This window comes from Pseudopipra pipra, chromosome 13, assembly GCF_036250125.1.
Source record: "Pseudopipra pipra isolate bDixPip1 chromosome 13, bDixPip1.hap1, whole genome shotgun sequence".
Classification (NCBI taxonomy): domain Eukaryota; kingdom Metazoa; phylum Chordata; class Aves; order Passeriformes; family Pipridae; genus Pseudopipra; species Pseudopipra pipra.
This window is the reverse complement of record NC_087561.1, coordinates 15,301,976-15,315,684: the sequence shown is the minus strand read 5'-3', so window position 1 is coordinate 15,315,684 and position 13,709 is coordinate 15,301,976. Positions and strand designations below refer to the sequence as shown.

The following is a 13,709-nucleotide window of genomic DNA, read 5'->3' as shown; positions in this document are numbered from 1 at the left end:
CTTTTTAATAAGAGATTGATTGCAGGAGGCCTGGGACCACAATGAAAAGGAGACATTACCTGTACTCAAAACACATCAACTTTGTTACACAGCCAGTGACATTCGGCCCAATAGTAACAGCAGTGCAGACCTGATATTCAAATGCAAGAAAGCAAAATAAGCCAAAGGAACATTAATAAATAAATGATGCCATAAATCAGACAGAAGTGTATACACTGTGAGAGAAAATTTTCAATAATTCTATTTAGACAAGGATATACAGCTGGAAAAACCTATTACAATGAAGATTACAGGGAGCTATTATGGTCCTACCTGGGATGACAGGCAAAAATGTGTCATAGTATAGAACTGTGGACACCAATATACCCTAAAGGTGAATGTGCTGTCAAAGCAACTGCACCTTGGCTCTAGAGACATAGAACTCTGCACAAGGGTTTATGGCAACCTCATCTGACAGGATGCTGGCTGATCAAACGAGTAGATTCCAAAACTCTTTCCTGCCTAGAGTTCTGAGCATAGTATAGTTGAATGAGTACAAGGAGATCATAATTTTAAACATCATAAATTGACCACTGTCCCCATTTGATACAAGGTTAGGTTTTTTAAAGCTTTTAAATATTTGTTTATACAGGGACTTACCCACGAGTCAAAGCCTGATTCGACTTTGAATCTTATTTGTGATACACTCTTGTCCTGTTACTTCAACTGATCTACACACTATTTATGAAATACATCTGAAAACAACCAAACAATTAAATTATTCTAACAGGTTATGACCAGCTGCTGTTGACAGTCAGAAGCACTTGAATAGCACAGTACTGAATCACAGTTTGATTTTATATGGTTATACTTTCATTTCTGAAGGTCTAAGGTGTCATGCACTTGTCCCTAATCATAAATAAGACTAAAAGAAAGGAAGTGGTCCATAATATAAATATCCCTAGTTTAATTCCTCTCATTAGTCTGCTTTATTGGTTGTGGCATGCACTTGCTCTACCCAGTGAAGGTTAAACAGCCCTGTTTCTTTTACCATCGTCCAGACCCAGGCCTGTCGATCAATGACAATTATTACTTAATGAACATGTAATGACGGGGAAGCCCAGGGAGAAGGGAACAAATAAATCACTCATTACAGCCCTGGTAGGGAGTTAGTCTGTCTCCTGTCAGAGGGCTCTGGTGTGCAGATTTGTTTAGCCAACATCTTCATCAGTAATCAGCAGCAGCAGGTGCTTAAAAAATGCTGGAAATCTTCAATGACCTGAAGTATATTCAACTATTCAGCTTCAAAAGGAGATGTACATAACATTTTCACCTTAATTGAAAAATCTCTTCTAAGTAGCCCTCTAAAAAAAAGAAAGCTCACAGAGCTGTTTGTTTCTTCCTGATTTTTCCCTTCTCACACGAGCAAAGTTGCATTCTTATTCCAGTTTAAATAATAAAATCTTTCCAGAGACTTTAGAGTGCAATCCACAGTGACTAAAAGTGATCTTAACAGTGTTTGATGTTCATCCAACTCTCTGAATAAACAACTCTAAGGAACTAGAGTTCTCTATTCATAGACCCAAACAGCAAGGAGTCCTGGTGAGTTCTGTCAATCAATATTGTGCCAGTAAAACAGGTTATATATTTCACAGAAAGGATGCAGGTGTTTGTTTCTGTGATGCCAATTCCTGCTCATTAAGCTCTGAAGTGAAACTCACTCAAATATTTTGCATCATAGTAGCAAACTTGAAAAGTTCTAGTCTGGCTTCCACGTTAATTTCTCATTTTTCTGTTTTTTAAATAACTCTACCAAAGTTAAAGTAATGTGAGAAGTGAAATCAACAGTTAACTGGTAATCCACAGGCAAGTAAAATTAATACTTCTGGAAACAAACCCATGAATTGGGTATGTGCAGAGGTATATTGACATAAATTCTACAGATTTCCTCTCATGTCCTTTTATATTTTGATGTAATATGTCACCAGTGTCCTGTTTCTTCAACTGATGTTTGGCTTTTTCAAATAACAGTCACGACAGCAAGATTTCATTGAAGTTATTTAGAACTTCAAAAATGGGATTTCATCATAGGATGCCATCATTTCCATGGGATGGAAACAGGCTAACACCATTGGAAAAATCTAGATGAATTTGTAATGGTTCTTTCTAAAGAAAAATCATTCCACAAGACAGTTTCTGTGCAGTTCTCCGAATTCTTGATGTTAAAAATCCTTGCTTTGCAAGATGGTCCTCCTAAAAATTTCACTTAAGGAAGCTCAGTTTGATTTAACAGAAAGTTTAGCAACTTTCTAAAAAAAAAAAAATTCCATAGAAGTATAAAGCTTATAGAAACTCCCTGTGCAAATTTAAATGAGATGAATCTAGTAAAAAATGCAGGGAAAGGGTTACTTCCTCATCCAAGGAAGACTTATTTTTACATATTTATTTATTTATTTACTATCAACATTGAAAGAAATATTTATATGAAATTTAAGAGAACATTTTGAGACTATCCACATTTTGAGACATTAAGAGACTATCCAAAGTCTCCTTCTAATTCAATGTAGTGTTTGCCAGGCATAAAAGCCTGTTAGACATTCAAATAACAGATTAAATGTAAAGCATTGAAAAAATCCACCTCAAACATATCATTAAAGGAATGGCTTCTTGGGGGAGAAAAAAAGAAAACCCCACAGATTTCAAAGCTTTTCAGCCTTTCAGAAGTAAAGAAGAGGGGGAAAAAAAAAGAGAGAAAAAATATTGTTTCAAGTCAAAGCAGGTAACTGTTCCAGGGCAATACCACATTGGAAAAGGATTTCAATACTTAATTGTAATTTCTATCAACAAAGAAAACTCATAATCATTCTTATCTCCTAAAATAGCTTGTTAAACATGAAAAAAGCTTATTGCTGAAACAGGCTGTATCTGGGCAAGAATCATAAGCAGAAACGTGCTTTAATTACTTTTGTTCCAATATCTTCAACTAAAAGTTGATTTTAATGAGAAGAATCCCTGAGGCTGTATTTTTTCCTTTCTGTCTTGCATGGGTTTAGGTTTTGTTTGTTATTTTGGGTCAGGCAGGCAAAGATAGGCAAACTCATCTCAAAAACTGTCAGAAGAACACAGGAAAGTTTACAAGCTGAGGTGTTCACTTTTTGAATGATATTTATATGATATTTATACCAAGAAATGCAGAGAAAGCCTTAATTCAGTGTCACACAGCCAGACATGGTGAATGATGGCATGGACACCTCAGAACTAACTGCTGGCTTCAAACTATAATCACCACTGGGAAAAGGTGGATTCCTTAAGTCTTTCCACAGTTAAAGCATTGACCACACCATCTTTGATGATTCCTCACTTGCACTTGCCTAACAATAAAATTTAAACTGAGCTTGACAGATGGTGTTTTATCAAACTCTAAAAAAATCCCGACAAAACAAAACAGAAAATAGCTACCAGCAGAAATACATGGATCTTGGAGAAGCAAGGAAAGCTTCCCACAAACCCAGATCTCACGATTCAAACCTGACTCTGCCTAAATGCACAGGATGCTCCCTTACATTACACTGTATTTCTGAGGGACAGAAAGCATGTGATGTCGAGGATTGACTTGTTTAAGAGATAAGTAAAGCATTAGAAGTCTGTTGTTTCTTCTTATTTGTTTGAAGTTTTAAGCCAGTGGGGCTGGGGGAAGCCAGAGGAACAAGTTAGTAGCCCCTCTGTGAAGTTTGATTTTGTCCTGTCACCTTTTGATACTCCTTAGTCCTCACAAATTGTAGGTCTTTTTTATTTTGCAAATGCATCAGCTGATCTTATTGTGATCATTATCAGAGTCCTCCTCAGCTGCACTTTATCAGAAAGACTGCACTTAAGTAGAATCAGACTCTTTTTTCAATTTCAACAAAGATCTAAGACATAATTTCTCTTGGTTTTCTGTGACATCACTTCTTTCCTTAAATATCTGCTGCTATTATGCTGGGATGAAGAACGACTCTGATGAGGAGCATCAGAAAAATTAAATTAGCACAATTCAATGCCTTGGAAAGGCAGTCTCAGAGGAACACAAAAATTGTCAAATGAATGAAAGGTTTTATGTTAACATATAGACCTTTGAAAGTTTTTGAAGAAACATATCTGATTATTATTAAATATCTTTTATTGTCTTTCTCCCCATTCATATTTTCCACTTCCTCCCCCCCCTTACCTAAGTATGTTCTTTGAGACTGCATAAAGATGTCTTATGATGTATTACAAACATATCTTTTTTGGTTTCCTTGGGTTTACAAAAGAAATACAACAAACAAGAAAAAAAATAATCAAACCTTTAAATAGTCAAGGACAAAGCAGGTGGGTTATGAATTACCAAAGCTGTCTCATAATCAAGGCAGGGCACTAAAAATGCCAGGCGGTTACATATGCTATACAGCTCTCTACTGTATAAATCCTTAGCACTGCTGTGTTCCCTTCCTCTTGGATGTAGAAGTATTAGCTGTAATTTGTCACTGTGTTATGTCATGGAAGGAAGGTTTGCTCTTAAAATGCCACTTGGAGAGTAAACAGCAGCCTGCAGAGCAGGATTTGTTTATATCACTTTGGGCACGATGAATAACACACTTAGAAAGATATATTGAATATGAAACATGGAAGTGTAAAAGTTGACTTGTGTTAAATATTCACTGCCATTGCTGCCAGCAGTGGTATATGGAGCTCATGTATTTCAGGCAAAGCCAATACAGGTCATTGCTGCATATCCCAACTAAAACCTTCTGCTCAGGGCTTGTGTTCTCTTTTTAATTCCCCTCTCCACTCATCCAATATTTCTGTCCACTCCCTGGGAGCCACCACATCTCATCTAAGAGCTGCATTCCAGTGATGAGAGCAGTGATTCCTGCTGTGTGCATAGGTGTTTATACATATGTACAGATACACCCACACTGCAGGGACTGAGGAACCCACAGGCTGCTGGAGAGGAGAATTTTGCATGGATGATGAGCTACATTAACACCCTCTGCTCTCCACCCACAAAAAAGAAAAAACCCTAAACACCAAATGTTAATGTGTCTGGAACTAACATGAGAATGAAAATATTAAAGATGCACAAAACATTTTCCCTCTAAGAAAACAAGAAATCACACAATGTATCTTCCAGCACAGGTACCTTGGGACATGACTGGAGACATCTCTGGATGCACCAGAGTGGAAGTTGCTCTAATGATGCAGTAAAACCACAGCTGTACCACACCATAGTCAATAATTACTGGCATCTAAGGCTGCAGGGGAATTCGCTATAGATTCATATATATGTGAGGAAAAGCTATTTAATCCATGGAAACATAATGGATTCACTGACCTTTGCACGCTGCTCCCTGACCTTCAGAAGCTGGTGCAGGTCCCCACGGCTGGAGCAGCACTGAAAGCACCTGCTCCTACACCTCAACTGCATTTTTAAAGAGGCAACAGGCTCCTGGGCACACCCTCTGATCCAGAATCCCAATCACCTGGGGGTGGCTGCAGCCACTCCCCGTTCCTTGGAGCCCATAAGCCTGGGCATCGTGCCAGAAAAGCAACAGTGTGTTCAGGTCTGAAATTTGGCCCAGACTTGGGTCTCCTCCCTGGGCAGTGCTGGGATGCAGCTGAAACCTTCAGTCAGGAGCTGGGAAGTGTTCCCGTGGGCTGAAGTTCAGAGAGCAGAAGGCCAGAGGAAGGAAAAGGAAGGATACAACACAGTAACAGAAGAAAACATAATACTGAATGTGTTACTCCTTAAAACAACAGCTCTGGCTTCTCCTCTCTCGTCCCCTCTGTGGAAGCCAACTGGAAGCAGTTGCTGTCACATTCTGTGCACCTTTGCAACACACAGCAGTCCTTCCCTGGGAGGCTGTACAGTACTTTTAAATACATAAATTATATTCAAATATCTGAAATATTGGTAGGCAAATTACTTCAAACTGAAAGAGAGTAGGTTTAGACTAGATATTAGAAGAAATTCTTTACAGCCTTTAAGAAATTCTTTAAAGCCCACCATTTTAAAGAGTGGGCAGGCTCTGGCACAGGTTGCCCAGAGAAGCCTTGGCTGCCCCATCCCTGGAAGTGTCCAAGGCCAGGTTGGACAGGGCTTGAAGCAACCTGGGATAGTAAAAAGTGTCCCTGTCCATGGTAGGGAGTGGAATCAGATGATCTTTCAGATTCTTTATGACCCAGGCCATTCTATGATTTTATTGATTCTAAATACCTAAATACTACTATAGAGAGAGTTATTACTATATCTAATGTAAGCTGTGTTTTATAGGGCTTTATAGTGCATGAAAAAGAGATGCAGATTTTGGTTCACTTTTAGTCGTGTGTCCACCTGCAATAATTATTTTTAGCGAGTCATTTGTCAAAGACTAACTGAACTAATTTACATTATACAAGAGCAAAGACCAAATACATTTCTAGATGTGTTGTTGTGTATATTATCACTTAGAACATCTTGCACACAGATAATTCTTTAACGGAATTGAAATGTTCAGATTTTAGAGCCATTGGTTAGAGCTCAGCACAAGAACTGCAGCATGCAAATCCTAGGAATAGCTATTTTCACAACATCATTCCACTAACATGTTTTACACAAGATTGATTGTATGCCTTGCTGCTTCTTAGTGACAATATAAACCCAGTCCCAAACCCCCTGGAGTTAAGCTTTAATAAAGAAAGGGCCTGCCCAATGTAAATGTAGTTCACAGGTCAAATTCTAAGGTCTAACTGTATCGCTGCTGTTCTCAGTCAAGTTTATTATTTTATTATACTTCCTATTGATTGTCATCATCACCCTATTGACTGGCTGTGTACAGTGTATGAGACAGTTCAGAGGAATCAATAAAGCTGTGGGTAAACTGTGGGGATCTTGGTGGGGAACAGGATGAGTTGCCTAATGATGCCTACAAAAACACCTTTCTTTTGCTTTCCACTCAGAAATAAATGAACCACGGGAGAAAAGCAGATCTAGGTGCCTTCTGAAAACTTACTTATACCACATTAGAAGGATATACTAGACAATTCATCATTTCACAAAGCAAAATAGGCAGTTAAGGAATTTATCTTGAAGTATGATAATGGTACCATGTAGCTCAGCATCAGAAAGCACTGGATGCTGTGGTCAGGGTAGGGAGCTCGTCTCCAAAAATACAACTCATCTTGGAAACAATCCTCAGGACAGCTTTATCCTGCATGGCTTTCACATAGATCACTCCGTACCACATGACCCAGCATTGCAGATGGAGAGTGGATGTCACAGACTCATGTAAATTTTGAGGTTGGAAGGGACTTGTGGAGGTCAGCTTGTCCAACCCAGGGTCACCTAGGTGTAAATCAATAGGTAAGCTATCTAGCACACTGCTAGATACTGGAATAATTAAAAAATAAAAAGCTAGGATAGGTAAGTTGGAAGGTTTTAATGCCTATTCCAAGAATATTTTCCTACAGTGGGAGAAGATTAACTCAAAAATTATTTTTTTGGATATAAGGCCTACCATGAAACTAGGTAGTGTGAATAAGCATATATCCCACATTAATATTCCACAATGCTCTAGCTCATGCTTATGACATAGATTTTAATATGAACAGAAAAGAAATCCAATTAAATAATTCTTATAACAGTGCTTAATGAAAACAGGTCCTTTTTTAACAGAAGACTAAATGTCTAAGCTTTAAGACTTATTTTTCTTAAATATAAACCTGCAAAAATTGATCTAATTGTCAGTTAGTTTTACAGTTTCTTGATTTATTCTACACAAATGCAATTTACTTCAATGCTTCTGTTCCAAACACTTCGTATTTTTTATTTTTCTTGTTATGATGCAACATAAACATCTGAGGAAAGAATTCCTAAATCTCTTCCAACTAAATTCACACTTTACAGAAACGTCCCACAGTGTGGCTCTGAGTACCCATTCCTAAGCCATGCACTGAAACCCTGTCCAGAGGAGATCAGGTTGTAAATCTGTCCATTAAAAATCTAGGATTCCTTCCAAAGGAGTTGTTCAGAGCTCGAGTGGGTGCTCTCAACCCTCAGTCTGTGAAGGACATTAGTTGTGTGGCAGCTCCAGCGTGCAACCCTAATCCACTATGGCAGGACACCATGTAATGGTGTTTTATAGCCTCAGACAAATTTATCCAAATGAAAGATTTAACAGCCTTCATGACCTGAGACACTTCTAAGTTTTTTTTTTTCCATTCACTGGTCTGCCCAGGTCAACTCACACCTACTGATTTAATATAATGTACCCAGCAAGGGAGATGGTGTTCCACAAAGATGAGACCAAAGTGTCAGGTAGCATGAAGAGCACTGATCAGCAGAACAGAGCCTTTCAACTCCACTCTGCCTGCTATTAAAATCAAACCAAGAAATGAGAGGCTTTTATCGTCATTCAACCTGGAGTACTGGCTTAAAATAGAATCTAATTTTGGCTGGTATCAAATATTTTAACATTAAAGGTTCTATTAATACCATTCAATAATATATGCCTTTTTAAAATATAACACATAGGTCAATTTTTGATTAAGATGAAAACTTCCCTATGAGAAATTACTTCATTCTGCTCTCTGATTAATATAACAGTCTATTTTTCATGTGTTTAAATAAATAAGTATGAGATTGTATCAAAGGGGTGAGTCTAACTATATGAAAATATATTGCACGTGGAAGTCCATCGAATTTAAGCTGCAATTCCAGCAGTGTCGCTCCTGCATTGCTGTAGGAATATAGAAACTAAGTGGCACATATCCTTCCCTGTGAAAACCTTGCTCTGCACCAGCAGAATGTCAAGATTTCCAGTCACATTTTTAACACCAAGACCACGTTTTCTCCTTAGAAGAAAATTACCACCATGCAGCCCCACATCTTTCATCAGATGGTGTTCTTCACATATTTGATTCGGCATTTATGAGCTTGCTTTTAGCTAGGAGTTTATTATTATCCATTTATAGGAAGCCGACAAACTAGTAAATTATGTATCTGAAAGCCCTGCTGGCTGACATTTTTAAAGTTCATTGGATTATATTTTATTTTTTTACAGAGTAGAAATTTGTTGCAAACACTCAAGATCTGATAACTGATTCCCATTTAGATGTCATTGAGACATAAGTGCAATGTATTTTCATTAATATTTCATTGTGTAAGTGTTCCTTGCTCTGACATTGCCATCTTGTAGTTATTTGTCCCACATCTAAAGAGCAACTTGTAATCAGATGGGTATATTGGACTTCATTATCTGTCACCACACATCCTTAGCATAGAGAAGGTTATTAAGTTATAATTGCTTTTGGTTTTCCCTTACGGGAAGATGAAGAATATATGACAATATATGGACTCATTAAAGAACAAAAAAGAGGTTGACAACAAGCATAAAACTGTCAAATACATCAAGATTCTGGATTCAAAACTTTTTTTTTCCACTCCTGCTGGTTTTTTATAGCCTGATGGGCCCAGGACATTAAGGAACTCATGGAACATGTAGATGGGGTCACGAGTGAGCAGCTGCTGGGGTTAAACCATGACACCACTAAATACAGCCCATATTCAATTAATAAATGAAGACAAGCTACATTTTGACTGTAACAGAACCAATGGTGATTAATTTGTGATTTTATATCAAAATGCTAGTTTTTAAAAACCAAATGTGACAACACAAGATGCACAATAGCTACAAGTCAATATATTTAAAAAAAAAACCCAACAAACAAATTCTTAGTTTTGCTTTTTAAATTGACATCAATATAACAAATAAAAAATAAATGGTAGTACCTGGTATATCAGGTGAGTTCCTGAATTGTTGCAATAATTAGGATCATAACTTGTAGGTGCAGATCTAGTTTTTTTATTTCATCTTCTATCAGATGAAGTTTTGCTTTGTGTTACATCAAGGAAAATAACATAATCCAGAGTTCAATGAGAATTAAGAATCTCACTATAAATAACAGAAATGGAAAGTAATACTTAAGGTTTCTCAATAAAAAGTTTCTATTTGTCTACCATTAAGAATTTTATAGGTAAAGAAAGAGAACCTTTCACACTTTATCATACACAGAGCTGATATTGTCTACTAAAGTTCCCGGTGAAGTAGCATTTTGGAAGCAGTTAAAGGAAATATTGAAGCTAACTAGAAGAAAACACTGATACTGCACATCTTCCATGTTTTCCATTTCAATATTCAGATTAGCTGATGTTTATGCTGTAGGAGCCAAGGAGGATCCCAGGTGAGTCTGCAGCAGCATCTTCCCATCCTGGGCAGTGCAGAGCTCAGTGATCAGAGTTTCCAGGTACAAACTGGGTCTACAACATACCTCTCATTTCCCTTCCTCCATCAACTCTTGCTCCCTCTGTAAAGAAGAAGCAGATGTCATAAAACATTATTTTGATGCTTTGCCATCAGGAAATTTTAAATTTGCCATACAAATCCTTCACAGTTCCTGTAAGGCTTCCTTAAGTCCTCATAGAGGTACCCAGCCACTAAATATATTGTATTATATTTCCACTTTATAGTGTGCAATAGATTTTTTGTATTAGCAATAACTAACTGCATTGTGGAAGTTATTGAGGGAACAGCTGCAGAATTTGAATCCTGTGCGGGAATGAATTGGTGCTTCTGGCACAGGGGAAGGAATAAAAAGTGTTTGGGGCCTCTGGGAAGTTTCTGCTGAAAGAACAACACTAAAATAATTTCAGTTGTTACCTTTTGGTTTCAGTCCCAAGTCCAAGCCTCGCTCCTCTAAAGTGAAGCTCCACATTGTCTGCAGGCTCCAACTGCTCCCTCTCCGAGGCTATATTTGCTCTGTTCCGATTTTTCCACCCCCCAAGGATCTGTACTAGATACTGCACAGATAGCTGGGGAGGCATGGGCTGGATGGCCCCCTGTTAGAACACACTTAATCAGACATGGACAGGAGGCACCATGTCAATTATCTTCTTTTCCTTTATTCTTGTTGCCACAGCAGATTTGTACACACCGTGGCCCATGTGATAAATGCCCACAAATACCTGTAGGGTAAAAAACAGTTTGTGATAAACAGAGAGGCAAGACCAGTGGTGAGCCATGTTGGGAATGGCAGAGGCAAATGTAATAGAAAAACTTACTGTATTTCATAGAAAACAAAGGGTGCTCAGCTGTAATCATCCTGGGGGCTGATATTACATTTACCAGCTTAAATCACAACCCACTGCAGTGAAATGAGTGACGTGATCAATATTGGAGTCAGCAAGAATGAAATAATGATTATATCAACACTCTGAGTCTGAGGTTTGTACACAGAGCTCCAGCATCTTCATTGTGCTGCCATTTACTGAAAAAAGAAATGTGCTCCAGTAATCAGAGTAGCCAGTGATGTCCTGTCACCAACAACCTACATTCACAGTTACAGTCCTGCTTGTGCCCACAGAGTCAGCAGGATTGTGTGTACATGTAACCAGTGTTTGCTGTAATAACTGTGAGTTCTCTTTTGTTTTCAACATGATTCACTGCCATCTCTTAATTTTATATTTAATTATATTTGGTTATATTATTGTGTAAGATCACTTTTGGGAATAAATATATAAGGACGAAAAATCATCTTTTTTAAGAGAACTTATACAACTATATAAATAATATTATAAATATAAATATCATTAAGAGTTATTTAAAGCAATTCTTAAAATGAAAAACTTTAATGGATATTTCTGAGTACACTGGCTTTATTATACTTCAGTTCTTTTTTCTTTAAGATTCTTACTTTGAAAGCAAAATGACCCAGGAAGGACCTGACATTCTCAGCTTTCATCAGGCCATTCTCTGCATGTCCATCCAATGTTTCTCAAAAGGTGCAGAGTACTTTGAGCTGCTGATTGTGCAGCAGGTGGTTAATAATGTGATGCTCCTTATTGGTACCATTCCCTCTTTTGTCAAGCTCAATAGAGAAAACCAGAAAGCAGATCCAAACTACCACTTTTAACAATTCTTAATATCAGTTTTCAGACATTTTAGATAATGTGTTTTTGTTTTTTTTTTTTTTGAGAAGGCACATAACAATCATTGGTTCAGCAGGAGCTGAGCCACCTTCAGAATTATAAGACAAAACATCACAAAACAATTGGCATTTCAGTGTAACAAAATCCCAATTCTCACATTCTGGAATGTTTCCTTGGAAATTGAACAGAATACTTCGGGGATCTGTTTATTAAATTTGTCCCACATAGACTCTGACCTTTCAAAACACAGAAAAGATCACGTGGCAAATCACTCTCAGGAGTGACTTATTTTGGCTCTGACCTCTCCCTCTGACCTTGGGAGAAATGCTTTATGTAGACACAGCAGAACAGCTCTATTTCTTTTATTCTTTGAAATGGGAGAAACAATAATTTTTGAATATTCATACAGTTCTCTTTAAATATATATGCAGAGCAGACAGTTGCATGAGACTTCTACAATTCTTTATCATTCACCATATAGGTCAGTAGAAAACATTCATAATTTAGATCCAATTTCCATCTTTGCGAGCCCAGAGAACACAACTTCTGACACTGACTTGTACTAAAAAAGGTAGAATATGAGCTGCTATTGTTCATTTATAGGGTAGCAATTATGCATGGAACTATTTCACTGGAATTCTACATTTATAACTTCTGCTTTCCTTCTCTTTAAATGTATTGATTTTGTCAAGTGTTACAAATGGACTCCACAGACTGCTATGGCTGGGGATGTACAGTCACTGGTGTAGCTTGTTTTGGATTCCTTGTAATGGTTAAATTTTAATTATTGCAGCTGGAATTAGCTTTCACAAATCTCTGCCATGTTTTTGGAAAAATCTGAGTTGATCTGATTCCAGCAATGAAGAAAGAAAGAATACCACTGAGCTGATTATATTACTTCTTTCAGGACATATGGAAGGTTTTCCCTTGGCCCTTGATTTGAAACAGAACTGGAAAGTTGATGGGATGAATCTCAGTGCAATGAAAGAGATTCTTGAATTTTTCCTTACGAGAAGACATTCAGATTTTATATCGTTAGACCTCTAAAAATCACAAGTTGTACATAGTTGCTAACCTTTCCCTTGGAGTTTCCTGATAGCATTCCAAGCTCTGTGTACACTGAGCAGGACCAGAAGTCAGATTTCAATCCCACTTACAGGTCCTTGAAACATGAAAGGCAGAAGATAAACAGATACACACATATACCAAGGTGATAATGTATATAAATATTGGGTTTCTTGCAATAATTTTAGAAACCCCAGTGTATTAATGAATAATTACAAAAGCAAACAATAAAACCTAGGAAGATTAACAAAGCCTACTGATTGTTTTGGTGCAAAAGCTGAAAATAAGTTGTAAAATCACAAGATGGGGGTCAAAAAATACAATTTATTCCATGTATCACAAGCTGCCAGCAAACAAAATCTTGCCCTACCAATCAGATTCCAGTTACTGCTAATTTTTTTGGGAAGTGTTGGTAACGAGGACTTAGGTTAGGGTGCTCTAGGTTGTATCATCCTTTGGGCTCCATTCAAAGGAAGCTGCTTGAATTTCTCTAGTCTCTATTCCAAGCTTTGATCTTTCTCCTTCCTTTAGATGTTTGCCCCATTCTACTTTTCAGGTGGTTAATTTGCTATTTTTACTTACTTTTCAAAGTCTCTATCTCCCTTTGGCTAATGCAGAGCTTATGTCTGAAATAAGACAGTTTTACAATCTCACGTTTTCAACAACACAAAGGTGAACAAGA

General features: G+C 37.4%; 1 long non-coding RNA gene across 1 annotated transcript; it reads right to left on the bottom strand.

Annotated features, from left to right (window-relative positions):
* Window positions 1–9,407: 9,407 nt before the first annotated feature.
* Window positions 9,408–13,146, bottom strand: LOC135421200 (uncharacterized). Its single transcript, XR_010433899.1, has 4 exons — window positions 13,038–13,146; window positions 11,096–11,301; window positions 10,695–10,999; window positions 9,408–10,341 (listed from the first exon to the last, which is right to left on the bottom strand). It is a non-coding gene; the product is annotated as an uncharacterized LOC135421200 (long non-coding RNA).
* Between the last annotated feature and the right edge of the window lie 563 nt (window positions 13,147–13,709).